Genomic DNA, 15,894 nt, shown 5'->3' on the forward strand with positions numbered 1-15,894 from the left:
AAGGCGTGAGGGCTTGGCTTGTGATGAGGCTTGTGTAGACTTTAGAGCAGCAGTTCTGTATAAGTACCGCACGCTAACCGATTGTGCCACTGAAGCTCCTAGAGCAGCAGTTTTCATTCTGAGTATCCCAAATACCTAGAAATTGGAGAATAATGACAAAAACAACGCAGTATGGATTTTTGGTAGGGACCTATGGGCCAGGCATTTGTGAAGTAGTTTTAAATTATAGTGGTGTCTAAGAAAGATTAATGTATGAAACGTCCTGATTCCCAGCTCCAAGTGGCGGAGCAAATTCTCTCCTACGATGGGCTGCTGCTAATTCCCTTCAGTGACAGAGGCTGGACCATGTTTTCTGCACTGTCTTATTTCTCTGTTAAGGCATCCAACTATTCTTGTTTGCGTTTTCCCTAATATTCACAGCTTGTCAATGCTAAATAGTGCTGAAAAGCAGTTTTGAAACCTACCCACACCTCCAGCTGAGAGATTTAGTTGAAGGGTTCTTTGCCTGTGTGTTTCAATACATTGCTTATGCCATGCACTGCCTTGACCCTGGTTATCCTGAAGAATATCCCCTTCTCACATTTCAGCTGGCTGAGCCGGGTTGGAATTCAATCTGGCTGGCTTGCCAGGCAGCGCTTCAGACCTGACTGAGGTCTTCAGGCTGCTGCTGTCAAGTGTGGAGAAGAAAAACAAGTCATGTCTGCCCAGCCCTGTCTGCTGGGCTCCTGAGAATGTCAGCTGTGTAGCCCTGGTGTCCTGAGTGATGGGCCACGACCACTCAACTGTGCAGAGTCTCCCCTCCAAAAATGCATATGCAGCCCTTTCATTTTGTGTGTGCATTTGCAGCTGCTCACTGAGGCATTTCCCTGGAGCTCAGGATAGTGCATTTTTTGTTTAAAGGGGATTTTTGGTTTCAAGCGCTTCTTGCAGTCTTGTGGAAGAAACCTGTTGAATTACTGCAGGTGGCCAAACGCAGTGGCCAGAGGTGGCATCTCATGGTGTTTCTGATGGAGGGGTCACCGACAGTTCCAGCCTTAGGCCTCTGCAAAGGGGTGAGGAGGTCTTATTAAGAAGGGGTGTAGGTAAGTAGTTGCCTTCTGGGACCCTACCTGTCATCCCACATTTTCCATCTCCTTTTTTGATTATAGAGAAAATGCCTGGGCTCTTAGACAGACCTAGGTTTGAAAGCCGAACTTGTCATCTAGATACGGTTTGACCTTAAGTAATACACTTAACCCCTCTGAGTCTGTTTTTTTTTTTTTTTGCCTATGGAAATGAAAATAATGTTTAACTCACAGGATTGATGAAAGAATTAGATGAGCTCACTGCATAGCACGGGGCTCAATAAATGTCTCATTTTAGATGTCCTCTTTGAAAATACAAGTGTCACATCAAGGATTCCTACAATACAATGAGTGCTTATCAATGAGCACTCACTCAACACTTTAACGATAATTAAAACAAGGATTGGCAGGAATTAAGTGGAGAGGGTCAAAGGGGAGAGATAGAATCTTGTAGGAAATGGGTAATAGCACCAAAGACATTGATTTCCTCGCCTCACAGCTTTCCTGGATGTCAGGCCTTTTATGGAAAGCTAGTATGTGTATATATATAAAATATATTATGGATGTTAAAATCAGTTCTAAGGTATATATATATATATATATATACACACTATATATAATATGTATATATATTATACATATTTTAAAATCAATTCTAAGGTACACATTTTAAAAAGTTAATATCTCTGAGTTTTGAATTTATTTGACAATTTATGGCATTTATAATTACAATTTTTTAATGGTATAAGAAGTAACATATCTCGCCATTGATGGCATCTTAGTTTGGATGAATAAGGTAATACTTTTTATAAACAACAATAGTTTCAGGAATCTAGAGCCTTCTTTAGGATCTCTTAGAACTGCACTGCCTAAAACTGTAGCCACTAGCCCCATGTGGGTTTTGAGCACTTGAAGTGTGGTTAGTCCAAATGATGATGTGCTGTAGCACAAAATACTCACCAGAGTCTGAAGACTTCTGTATGGAAAAACATAATGCTAAGATAGCTCCTTAATACTTTTTTGTTGATTCCATGTTGGAATGATAATATTTTGGCCCTATTGGATCAAATAAACTATATTATTAAAGTTGATTTCATCTGTTTCTTTTTCCTTTTGTAAGGCTACTAGAAACTGTAAATTTCCATACACAGCTCACGTTTCTTTTCTCCTGGACAGTGCTGCCTTAGAACAGAGATCTCAGAGTTGATCTGCTGTGACCACCTGCTAGAAGCTGGATGGGCTTCAACCCCAAATTTGGTTCAGACGTTGAGACTGATTATGCCACATAACAAGAGGGTATGAGAAGGTTTGCTACTCACGTAATGAGGCTTTCTGGTGAGAACAGTGTAGGTCCTAGGCAGTTCCAAAAACACCCTGAGAGCTGAGGGATAGGAGACTGGCTTGGGGTTTTTATGGCCGTTCGGGAATGGGACTGGGGTGAGGGTTCCCATGTGCTGGCAGAGGCTTGAGTGACTAGAAAGTCCCCGGAGGGAACATCTGGGCTTTCTTTTCAACTTTTCCAGATGTGGGGCCAAAGGGGAAGAGGGAGGGTGAGGTTAAAAGCTGTCAATTCCAGCTGCTGATCATAAAAGAGTCAGACTTCTCATTGCATGATCTAATCCTGTGCCTTCCTTTTACCAATAGGGACTCAACGCAGAGAGGGAAGGTGACCTGCCAAAGGTCACACAGCCAGCTAGAGGCAATGCTGGTGCTGGAATCCAGGCCTCTGGAGACCAGAGATTTTTCCTCCCCTTCACAGCACCTGGTGGAAAGTCTTCTTGGAGGACAAGGAAATTCTTTATCCAGGGGACAACGGTCTCCGTGTTTTGTGGATCTGTTGGGAAGAAAGAAGTGCTGAAGGATGGCGGTCAGGCTCAGCATCAACCACCTGGGACTCTCTCTCTCTCTCTCTCCCTCTCTCCCTCTCTCGCTAGGGCAGCTCCAGGCCAACTTGCCTGATGTTTGCTGACAAGCTGGCTCAGGAAAGTGACTTGAAAAGTAAATACTAACTCGACCTAAAATGAAAAGGAAATCAAGAGCTGAAAAGGAAAACAAAAGAGAAACCCCCCCAAAAAAACAAACAAATCTGTGAGAACAGAGTAGGCATTGTGCACTCACTTTTTTTGATGTTAAAGTGGCTTTGAATCAAGCCAGAAAGCTCTCGCACCTACATTCTATGCGGATTAAAAACTTCCACGAGAGGTTATGAGTCCAGGGACAGAGGGTTCCCATTGCAGGTGCAGAGCTTAAATGCTTCACAAAGGAAAGGAAATAAGCTCGTTGGGGTTTGTTTGAACACTTCCAGGAGAGTCGTTTCAAGTTGACAGCATGCATTTTGGAAGCCTGAGTACTTAAAAACACACTTGAGAAGGAACTGGTTTTAAAATCTGAAACTTTGCCTGGTTCTTGGTTTCTCTGAAGTGTCAGTAGTTTTGTGTTTTCTATTTATTGTTTCACACAAAAATCAGTCTGAATTTGTTTTGATTTTTCTGATTTTCTCCTACCCAGGGAAATTGAGCTACCTTCTCAGTGGAAATAAGTTTGCATAAAGTCTCCAATAATGACCAGTTTCAGCTGACACTCAAGGGACCCTGGAATACACTCTCTGCTGCCTTCTAGGAAGAACAAAGGGTAGAAGGGGTTGATTGAGAAGCAGATAAAGAGCTCCTCCTGTGTCATGGCCAACCAAGAGAATTTCATCCCTATTTGTGTGTAGGGTCAGCCCACAATTGTCTGGCAAATGAGACATGATGGATAAAAAAATGTGACAGCTGTGGATGATACCCAATTACTTATATTTAGCTTTGAACTGTCTTTTGTTGGGTTGTGTCTTTTGAATATGGGGAATTTTATGGTTATAGCAATAGCAGCATATATCAAATTATATATTCCATGCCTCCCTGGGGAAATAATTTGTGATAGTGTCTCTATTGATTCTATTATTTACTATATGAAGGGCATTTTTTTGCTTGGAGAGGAATACTCGCTACTACCTAGCTTCCTTTCATGTTCAATTTATTAACTTTTTGGACTTTATAAAACAATAAGCATTAACATAATTAAATAACTAATATTCTTCTAAATATTTGCATGCTATTCAACACAACTAATAAGTCAAAATTTAGGAGTTTGAGAAGATATTTTCCCCCACACAAACGTAAGAAAATTATTTGATTAAATGTTTTCATACAGTAAATCTTTACAAGTCCTATGTATCAGGATTCTCCTAAATGCTCTAAACAGCCAAGAGGGAGGTAAAACACACAGAATATCACAATGACTGCAGCCCTTATTCTTATACTTACACTATTGATTTCACTGTTTTATTGTTTCTATCCAAATCTGTATCCTCATTCTCATCTGTATTCTTATACCTTCCCAGGGTGGCAGTAAGTTTACCAGACCAACTTAGATGCCAAGTTCTGAAATGCATCAGCAGATTCTTGGTCTGGATGTAGGACCTGTTTTTTAAGTTCGAGATGATTTAAACCAGAACCCTGGTCAATGGCTCAGGCTGGGTCCACTTTTTTATTTTATTTATTTATTTATTTATTTATTTTGCAGTACGCGGGCCTCTCACTGTTGTGGCCTCTCCCGTTGCGGAGCACAGGCTCCGGACGCTCAGGCTCAGCGGCCATGGCCCACGGGCCCAGGCGCTCCACGGCATGTGGGATCTTCCCGGACCGGGGCATGAACCCGTGTCCCCTGCATCGGCAGGCGGACTCTCAACCACTAAGCCACCAGGGAAGCCCCCTGGGTCCACTTTTTAATTGTTTCTCTTGCTAGTCATGAGATTTTAGATTTCTGAGGCTTTTAGGCTTTTGATATTTGTTGTCTTTCTCACTATCCTGCCATTATTTTATATTGGCCAGGTCTTTAAGTCTTATTGGAACGTAGTTATGCACTCCTAGAATCTCATTCTTATTAATAAGCGCATTTAGAAGATTAGGTTTGTACAGTAAGTTCTCTTCTTTGGGTTACATAGTGGATGCTGTGATGTGCCTTCCAGTTCCTCCCCTGATGACTGGGGCACTCGTGGGTAGGCATGTTGCCTGCTGACGGCTCAGCAGAAACTGTCCTTGGGCAAAGGGAGCTGCCTTGCCCCAAAGACAGGTTGGTGTAGTGGTACAAATGCTGATCCCCTTGCTTCAATATTCTAAATCTTCACTATGGGAGCCATTCCAGTTTTGGAGCTCCCCATGGGCTTGGCTTAGGCTTTGCTGCCATGCATCACAATTCAACTCCCCCCACCCCATTCAGCTTTCCTCACTTGCTTACAGGAGTCCTTTCCAACAAGACAGCCTAACAAACCTCTATTTCAGAGTTTGTTTCCAGGAAGCCCACCTACACATGTTTGTGCCAGGCATAGTCCTAGCAAATGGCATCCAAAGTAGAATTTTGGAGCTGGATCACTGATCAGGTGGCAATGAGAACCCCATCCTTGGTGGTAGCCCCCTGCTATGTGGTGCAATTGCTAAAATGTCCCTGGTGGTGAACTGGGATGGGGTACCTGTGGAAGGGAATTCACTGGCAGATGCAATACCTCAGCAGTCGAGAGGCTCAGGGAAAGTAAACGTTTTTAAGATTATGGAATTGGATGGTGGTTGGTTGGAGATCTCAAGGTACTGAGAGAAGGAAAGGCTGAGGGTGATTAATCACCAATTTCAGATGAAGTGTGAAAAGCAGAGCCAGTCCACATGTCTGGCAGCATGTGAAGAGATTCTCATTTCTTATAGCCAAAGGGCAGAAAACAGTCAGCATCGAATCTAGGACTTAATTACAAGAGTGATGGTGTTCCAGAAGAGGTTGAATTCTTAAACATGGCAAGTCTGCCACCCCAAGTTTAGGGTTCTGATGAGAAAGGTGTAGGACTCTGAGACTTGGAATGGGGCCATCTGGGTTGATGTAATTAAACTCAATCCCTGGAGTCCCCCAAAGTCTCTGAGCTTGTAGAAATGGTCAGAATCCTCACTATTAAAGACTAGTGTACTCCTTTCTTGAAGACTAGGAGGAAGTCTCTGCCTTGAAAAACAATACATCAACCATGCCTACCATCCCCAGGATCTATCTCCACCTTTTCTCTAGACCAGTAACTAGAGTTAAGCCACAGTATAACCTGGCCAGAGAAGTTCTGGGTCTGCTAAGGGAGGAGAGGGAGCAGCAGTACCTGGCCAGCACGTGGTTCTCAGAACTGGGAGAGTATGAATGGGAGGCTGGATCAAGTGGGGGTGAAGGTGAAGAGGAAATACAAGACTGGTTAAAGGGGAGTTTATGGATATGGGAACAGTCTCACAGGATACATGATTTAACACCTTGGCAAGGACCCTGGGGGATGAGGCTGACACGCTGCTAGCACATTGCTCTTAGAAGCTTAAAGAAGGTGATACCCTACACTAGGTGAAGTAGAAATTCCAGAACCGTGGCAGATGGTGGAAGGGATCAAAGGCTCAGAGAATTGAGGATGCTAGAGAGAATACACTAAGTAAGGATAAAAAAGTACCAATTAACTTTCTGGCGTTCCATGAGAAAGCCAGAAGAATAAGGTCAGAAGGATACCAGCCTCACTGAGCAGTTCAGTGGTGGCTGTGTTCTGAAGGCCAGGGCTAACACAAGTGATGCCTTTATAGCACCTAGTTTGGTGACAGCAATGGGGCTGATAGCATCCACAGGACTTCACTCTCAGAAGTGAGGAGGGCAAAATAATCATAATTAATGACAAGATCAAAGTGACAGCCAGAAAACCTGACCCACTGAGAGCTATGGAGGTGGTTAGTAAAATGTAGCATTGCTGCAGGTGAGATAGACGGGCAGCCACAAAGGATTGCCCAATCCATACAATCAAAAACCATCAAGGCTAGATTATCAGGAAGTTGAGGGAACTAATGTAATAAAAATTCATGATGTCCCTTGTCTAGTTTCCAGGCCTGAGCCAGTTTTTGGACTTGGAATTTTTCGACTGAAAGAGAGGTAGAGTCCCTAGGAAGAAGGACCCTGCAACACCATGGCAAGTGAATATGATATAATTCCTCTGGGTAATGATGCCCCAGAGGGCATTCCAATCATTTACTCAGTTAACTGTACACTGGATAAAGGGGAATACCCAAACATTTCAAAGACTGTTGGCAACAGAGTTGATATTAATACCTGGGGCCCCTTCCTCTTCAATAGCATAGTCTAACTCACAGAGTACATTGAGTTCATGGATTCATCCAGAGGTCTTTCCCTGGAACAGACATACTTGGTAGTTTGCAGAAACGCCATATTTATTCCTTGGTTCTAAGCTAAGAGATACTGTAGTGGAAAAGGCCAAGTGGAAGATTTCGCTGCAGCTACTCTCCTCCTAATGGTCAATCAGGCAGTAACTTCGGTGGCCCTGAATGCACCACACCTCCCAGTATTCACAGCTTTGAGTTGTCCCCTCCAACACTGAGTCTGAGCTTGGGAAAATGGGTATGAGCAGGCATGATGCAAACAAAGGCTTGATAAGAGTTTGCACATAAGGACTTGTCTTCTTGGAATGCTTGCTCTTGGGATTGGCTGCCATGTAAAGATGCTCTAGGTAGCTACATGAAGAGATGATGTGGACTGCCAGCCATCTCTGCTAAGATGCCAGCCGTGTGAATGAAGATATCTTGGACATTCCAGCCTCAGCTGCCATCTGGTTGCATCAGCGTGAGAGACTCCAAGCAAGACCAACAGAGGGATGATCCAGTTAAGCCCCTGTTAACCCACAGAATTGTGCTAAATAATAAAATAGTCACTGTTTTAAGCCACTACATTTTGTGGTAATTTGTTATTCAGCAAGAAATAAACAATTGTAAATAAAAAATATAACATCCTGGGGGAAATAGCAGCAATTAGCATAAACGATAAAGAACTAGACCCTCTCAAAGGGCAGAATTTTGAGTGTTGCATCTAGTCTATACTTTTATGGAAAGAGAAGTGGTTCAAGGCAGGAATACGAATGGACTCCTGGGCAGTGGCAAATGACTTGACTGGTTGGTCAGAGGCCTGGCAGGAGAAAGATTAGCAGACTGGGGACAAAGAGGTCTAAGAAAGAGGTGCCAACTAAAAATTGGCATTTGCCATCTGCCTCTACAAGGATTAAGCCACTGACCTTCAACACATCCTGAAAGGAGTTCAGGGTGGAGACCAGGAAAGAGGCGCCCTGTACTCTGGGAAAAACTGGCAGAAGCCTTCAGAGAGTTAGATATTTTCAGGAGAAGATTTTATAAGCCCATTTTTTGCATCTCCTTCTGTCTAAAAGAGCAATAAAATCATTCATGGTGACATCTGCTGCTTGTGACTAGCAGCGACTTTCTGCAAAACTCTGTGCTTGATTGCATGTACCCCCCTTCACCAAAATCATATATATACTGACCTTCCCCCCTGCCTCTTCGGAGCATTTTCTCAGAGCTATCTGAAATGCTGTCTCCTGGGCTATAGTCCTCATTTTGCCCCAAATAAAACTTAACTCACAACACTCATGTTGTGTATTTTTTTTTTTTGTCTACAGAGGCATGTGGATGGACCTATAGGAGTGGCCACAAGGTGTACCCTGTGGGTCCGGGAGGACATTTCACTTCTCTGGTCCAAGCAGCTCTCCTCCATGCTGTATGCAAGAACTAAATTCCTAAGTTGAATGTCTCTGTCATTTTTGTACTGGTTTATACCTTCCTAGGAGCAGGTAGGTCATTATATGCCTAAGGCTGAAATGACTTTCCTGATGGTTGGGTCTGAATGTGGTGAGAAAATGCCAAACCTTCCTTCCTGGGGGATGGACTAGAGTTCAGATGATTGTGCAATCACTAATGACTTTTTTCTGATCTATTGGTTTGAACTCTGAGGTTTGCACAGATTGTGGACGAGAACTACTACGTCAGTTCTCATTCATCCTTAACTATGTAATCTGAATCTTGAATCCAAGAAACATGTCCAGAGATAGCCAGGATCACACGACAATTTATATTATTTGAGGTAGAAGGTCTTATCTTTCCTTTATTAAGAGGCCTGAGCAGGTAGTTGGCTTGGCCTTTAACTTGAGTAGGTACCTGGCTGCTTTCCCAGCTTACACTTCATGGAGAAGGACTCCTGTCCTCATAGGGGTCTTGTCCTGCCCACCAGGTTTGTTCTCCTGATGCTGTCTTTCTGGCCACGGTTGATTGGAGCTAAGGTGAGCAACTGATCCACGCTGAACCAACCATATTTTTTCTCCTTGGAACTTGGAACTGGAACTGAGCTGTGACCCAGTTAGTCCTGGTTGGTCTATTGAAGCGAGAGGACAGAGACTTGGGAGCTGAGACATATTCACCCTTTGCTCACACAGGCACAGAGAAGCATCAGAGGCCCTTCAGAGGGAAAAGAGAAATGGATTCCACAGAGCTTTCCTCCTTTTGGCTTCCAGATCCCACCTTCCTTTTGCTTCCTGAATATTCTTATATCTTTATAATAATTCTTATATCTTATGTCTTTATTCCTATATCTTATATTCTTATATCTTATATCTTTAAGCCAACTTGAGTTACTTTCTGTGACTTAAAACCAAAGAGATTTAACTAGCATAGACCCATTTTCCTGAACATACTTCTGGTGCCTGGATATTGCTGCTTGATTTTCCTTTCTTCCTTCTTCCCTCCTGCTCTTCTTTCCTCTCTCCCTCCCTCCCTCCCTCCCTCCCTTTCTCCCTTCTCTCCCTCCCACACTTTTCCTTTTTGCTTTTCCTTTACCCCCAGGACTGCATTGCCATTGTGTATTCAGGTTACAGAGAATCCCTGTTCTAACCCAAAGTGGTTTTCTTGCCAGGAATCCCATAGGTACAAACCCTGAACTTTGAAGGCTAAATTAAGCTTAAGGGTATACCTCCCAGAATATAGCTCACAACCTATTATCTGAAGAAAATAAGCAAAGTCATTGTTCTTCCCTAAAGGCAGCCTCCTCTTAGTTAAGTACATATGTCTAGTTCCATTTGTGTGATCTTCAACAGCTCTTTGCACTGAGAAGGGAATAACAAACCCCCAGAGACAAGGGACAACAAGAGGGCCTTTCACATGAGTTTCTTCATCTTTTCTCAATGTTCTTTAATAGAGAAGAAGAGAGACTTGACAGTCTCTTCACCTGTCAGTCCAGGAGAGGTAAAAATGTAACACATTTTAAAAAATATATTTGATAAATCTCGACTCAAATTCAAGTACTCTTGCTTGTCATGGCAAAGAGAAAACAACAAAAGACTGGAAGTAGGACACATTTTCAGAAATAGGAGGTTGGTTGGAAAAACTATGATCACCCACACTTTAGAGAATTGAGCGATTATTAAAAAGAATGATTGGGGGCTTCCCTGGTGGCGGTGTGGTTGGAAATCCACCTGCCAATGCAGGGGACAGGGGTGCAAGTCCTGGTCCTGGAAGATCCCACATGCCATGGAGCAACTAAGCCCATGCACCACAATTCCTGAGCCAGCGTTCTAGAGCCTGCAAACCACAGCTACTGAGGCCCGCGTGCCTAGAGCCCATGGTCCACAACAAGAGAAACCACGGCAGTGAGAATCCTGTGCCCTGCAACGAAGAGTAGCCCCCCGCTTGCTGCACCTAGAGAAAGCCCGCACGCAACAACGAAGATCCAGCATAGCCAAAAATGAATAAATTAAATAAATAAATTTAAAAAAAGAATGATTGGTTATTAGAAAGAAAGGTTATTAAAACAAGCAGTATGTATTATAGTAAGAGCTTTATCTGGGGCAAAGTCTGTGTGTTACTCCCACCCCCCAATAAGTCTATCCCTTTCCATGAAATTTAGCTGGCCACATAGCTGCCAGGGGAAAAGACTACATTTCCCAGCTTTCCTTGTAGCAAAGTATAGTCACGTGACCAGGCCCTGGTTAATGACATACGTGGAGAAGTGAGATAGGCAACTTCTGGGCATGTCCTTTCCTCCCTTCTTTCCTTCATCGTATTTCCTGAACGTGGCTGTGATGGCAAAATTAGGCCATGTGGATGAGGGATACTGCTTGGGGAGAATGGGTAACAAGATAGAAAATTTTGGATGCCTGGCCCACCGTATGGGACAGAGTTCCAGAAGGCCCCTTGACCATCTACCTAGGAACTGTTAAGTCAGATAGAAAGAAACTTCTGTCTTCTTAATTTGGATCTCTGTTACCTGCAGTCAGACTTGTAGCCCAATTAATACCTCATATAAGTAGGAAAAAAATTTTCAGTTGTAGAGCCATGTGTATAGTATGATATGATTTTAAAATATCTGTGAAAGAATTTGCCTTGTATGTATGCATATGTGCTTGAAATGTTTAAATGATCTTCAAGAAAAGTGGGAAAGTATATGGCCAAGCTTCTAACTTTGATTTCTAAGAGGTGGGGTAGAGAGAAATTGTTCACACTTTCAACATCTTTTTTTTTAAACTTATTATAACAATCAAAACATCTTTTTAGTTTATAGAAAAAATTATTTCAAGTCTTCTTGAAATAGGAGTAGCTAACATGAAGGTGCTAATTAAAACCATGCAGTGGAAGGCTTTTGGGCTAAAAGTTCAGGAACAGAAACAGCCCGCTGTTCTGCTGTGGCAGAATGCTATATCTGCCTGAGAGACTTATATGTGGGGGGCTATTCTTTTTTTTTTTTTTTTTTGGCTGCATTGGGTCTTCATTGCTGCATGAGGACTTTCTTTAGTTGCAGTGAGCGGGGGTTACTCTTCGTTGTGGTGCGCAGGCTTCTCATTGCGGTGGCTTCTCTTGCTGTGGAGCACGGGCTCTAGGCGTGCGGGCTTCAGTAGTTGTGGCTCGCGGGCTCTAGAGCACAGGCTCAGTAGTGGTGGCGCACGGGCTTAGTTGCTCTGTGACGTGTGGGATCTTCCCGAACCAGGGCATGAACCTGTGTCGCCTGCGTTGGCAGGCGGATTCTTAACCATTGCACCACCCGGGAAGTCCTATATGGGGCTCTTCTTACAAACTTCTTTCTAGATAGAGGTCCTGCTGGCTCTTTTATGTGGTTGGGTAAATGCTACTGAGGAGGACTGATTATTTTGTAGTAAAAAGAGAGGAACTATTGTGTTTCATACAACATTATCTCTCTCTTTGCTTCTATTATGGGGCAGTTGTGGGACGAGGTGGACAGAATGAATGAGGGAAATAATTAAACTGTGGAAAGACATCTCCCTAGTGACTTCTGACCAGCTGACCACGTGGCCAAAACTCAGAGTGAGAAGGGGTGTCAGAGAGCCAGGAATTTACTGCCCGCAATGAATACAGCAATCTCACCCGCAGGACACAGAGAGATTTACACATTTGTTGATACGACCCCAGTTGGAAATGAAAATTAGGAAATCCTGGGCTTCAGAGTCAGTAACCAGCAGCAAAAGCTTTCAAATTCTTTTTCTAAGCATTTGTTGAGAAGATAATTTTTCTTTCTGTATTCCGCCCTACCTCCTTATTTTTCTAAGGAGAGAATGATGCCACAAGACTATAGTTTGACAATAGTTAAAATGGCACGATTCATTGAGAAGAGGAGCTACTTAAATTTTTCCACTTGACCAAGGAAAGGGAAACTAATAGCTTCCTTTGGTTTTCCATATCTGGGTAAAATGGACAAAAATCACTGAGAAGAGAAGGATGTGGCACAGACACATTTGAAAGGACATCTTTTCCAGGACCAAAATGAAGACTATTCAAAAAGTACTAAATAAATTCTAAATGGAATTCTGAATTTGAATTTGGAGGTTGTCTGGCATAATAGAAAGAATAGGGAATTTGGAATCAGCTAGGTGTGGGTTCAAATCCTGATTTTCCACTTATAGCAGTGTAATAGGATGTTAAGATAAAACTTTTTTTTTTTTTGGTATCACTTTTGGCCAGGGCTTTAAGACCATGATATTAATTTACATTACAACATGGGGTATGACACCACCATGTAGAACTTGCAACAAAGTGTTTAACACCATATTGGGACTCTTATCCCCTCAGCATCAAGGATATAAAAGGGTTGAATAGAGATTAGAAGATTTTTATTTGGAAAGGTGGGACCTTTTTCTTTTACCTCAAGCCCAGGGAGAAGGTCTTCAGTGGGACCACAAGTGAGTTTGACATGTGTCCCAACGGATTGATGTTTGAGTCACGCTGAAGACATCAGAAAGGTAAGAGACTGTTGTTGCTTCGTTTCACCAAGAGAAGAGTGAAAAGATGCTGCATAAGGATGACTTTCACTCCCCAGGCTGACTGGGGCAAAGAGCATATGTGTCCTTCTGACCAGATGTTGCCCAGGAGGGCTGTCTTAGCTGCCAAGCAGGAAGGTGGCCTGAAAGGGCAAAGTGAAGTCAGGAGAGAGTGTGGTTGGGTCCTGCTGGGTGAGGTTTGTGGGAGAAACCCAATCTTTGAGGAGTCTCTGAAGAACCCACATAAGTGCCCCTTGAAACAAAGAGTCAGTTGTATACAGCTGCCCATCCTAGGAAGTGCTGGTGTCACAGCACTACGGTGGCAGGTGGGGTAGGATTGTGAAAGAAGACTCACAGGACCTCAATAGTTAGCACTTATCAATCTACAGTTCATTGCAGGAAAAGGATCATCATTAAAGCCAGGACATACATCTCAGCCAAGGGCGGCCTCACAGCAAGGGGTCAGGAGAGCCCAAGTTCCAGGTGTCTTCCTCTGTAAGGGCTGAGGTGGGATGCCCCTGCTATCTCAGCTCAGGAACCACCGATTTGTGCACAGAATACTTAGGAACTGGGGAGCCCAGAGGAGAGTCTGGGCCAGGGTTTCTCATACTCTGCTGGTCACATGGGTATAATTTTGCTATGCAGCCAGCTCCAATGGCCAAGGTTTTTGGGGGGCTCTCACCAAGACAGGTGCAAATCATCAGCCGCACTGTTATCCATAAAGATGCTGACAAGCTTGTACAAACCACTCCAAACTCCTCAGACACATGATTATAAAGTGACACTATTAATCATGCCTTGGCATGTCAGTGCCATGCTGGTGCATTTCATATCTGAGTAAAACAGCTCAGCCTTATTCCAGGCTTGCTGGCATTAATCCTCTCCATGCACCAGCTCATGACAACCTCTGTCTAATAAGAACATTTCTGCCCCTGGCTTCTCCCTGCGCTCTAAGCTTAGAAGAGGTGAACGCAGACTAGGGATTGGAGGGGAACAGAAACTCAAGATGAAGAAACAGAAAAGGAGCTGACCACATCTATTTCCTTCTCAAAGCATGTATGACAGGAAGAAGACGTCATTCTAAATGTAATCGAATCTTATGACTCTTCTGTAAGACTGGATATTTTAATTATTGAACTGAGACCATTTTCATGAAGTACACATAGCTGGAAACGTCTTTTTTTTTCTTATTGGTGATGATTGACCATAAAACCATGAGACTTGTCTTCAATTTCTTCTAGCAAGCAGGGCAAAACTTAGGCCTCCCAGGATGTGTTTGAATAGGTAGGAGGAGAAGATGATTAAGCCACACATGAGCTTGATTCTTTTCGTATATGGATTCCATGAGAATATCAAAGGTGAAATTGGACAAGTGTTAAGGAATGTCCGAGAAAAATGAGAGATGTTAAATAAGTAAAAATTGATGATTAAAACTCTCCCTTTCCCACTTCAAACCTAACTAGGAATAAGCACTGGAATCCTATTGCTTTCTTTTTTAAAATTTAAAATTTAAATTTAATTTTTTATTGAAGTATAGTTGATTTACAATGTCTCAGGTGTACAGCAAAGTGACTCAGTTATACATACACACACACACACACACACACATATATATATATATATTCTTTTTCAGATTCTTTTCCATTATAGGTTATTACAAGATACTGTGTACAGTTCCCTGTGCTATACAGCAGGTCTTTGTTGTTTGTCTATTTTATGTATAGTATTGTGTATCTGTTAATCCCAAATCCCTAGTGTATCCCTCCCTCCCTTTTCTCCTTTGTAACCACAAGTCTTTTCTTGTTGTTGTTTTTTTTTTTTTTACTTTCATTTGCATTTATTTTTTGAGGCATTTATTCCCAGGCCATAAGTAAGTTTTTGTTTCTTCAGTTTCTTCTGGGATATCTTTTTCTTCTGTGCAACCTCCACTTCTGGTTTAGGAACAATCTGTTCTTTTTCAGTGAGGATCATCTCAATGTGGCAGGGAGAGCTCATGTATGGGTTGATCCTACCATGAGCTCTGTAAGTCCTGTGCCATATCTTGGGGGCTTTGTTCACCTGGATGTGCTCAATGACCAGAGAATCTACATCTAAGCCCTTAAGTTCAGCATTACTCTCTGCATTTTTGAGCATGTGCAGTAAAAATTCAGCACTCTTTTTGGGCTACCCACCCTGTGTCCAGCCCCATTGTTTGGCCTGGGCACACCTACCAACTCCATCATTGTAACAACGGAATGGCACACATTGCTTCCTTAAAGTGACACCCTTCAGATACTTGGTGGCTTTTTGGATATGCATACCCTTAATGGCCTGGGCAGTTTCACGAGTGTTCTTAAAGTGAACACGAAGATTTGAACCTCTTGACTTGCATGATTTTGTGGGGTTTTCTGGGTCAAGTGAATAGAGAACCGTTTTTAGAGGTCACCTCAGGCTGCTTACTGGAAAAGGAAGCACAGGTCTTTTCTTAACAAAGCAAAATGTTTACTTACATCGTTTGATTTTATGATGAAGGAAAAGGGATTAAGATACCGGTTTCATGAGTTTAAGAGCTGGTTTGCAGGATTAAGAGAGATCTTGAACAGCTGGGAAGATTGCAGGGTTGACACATGGAACATGCTCTTCCAGGCCATTAAGTCACGTCACCAGGAGCGGAATGATAGCTCCCTTTCCCCAGGC

The 15,894-nt window shown here is 42.9% G+C and overlaps 1 pseudogene across 1 annotated transcript; it reads right to left on the reverse strand.

Moving 5' to 3' along the window:
* Positions 1-14,994: 14,994 nt before the first annotated feature.
* LOC309806395 (large ribosomal subunit protein uL22-like) lies at positions 14,995-15,615 on the reverse strand (annotated as a pseudogene). Its single transcript has one exon. The product of its transcript is annotated as a large ribosomal subunit protein uL22-like (transcript).
* Between the last annotated feature and the right edge of the window lie 279 nt (positions 15,616-15,894).

This window comes from Mesoplodon mirus (genome assembly GCF_964341445.2).
Source record: "Mesoplodon mirus genome assembly, chromosome: 6".
NCBI classification, from domain to species: domain Eukaryota; kingdom Metazoa; phylum Chordata; class Mammalia; order Artiodactyla; family Ziphiidae; genus Mesoplodon; species Mesoplodon mirus.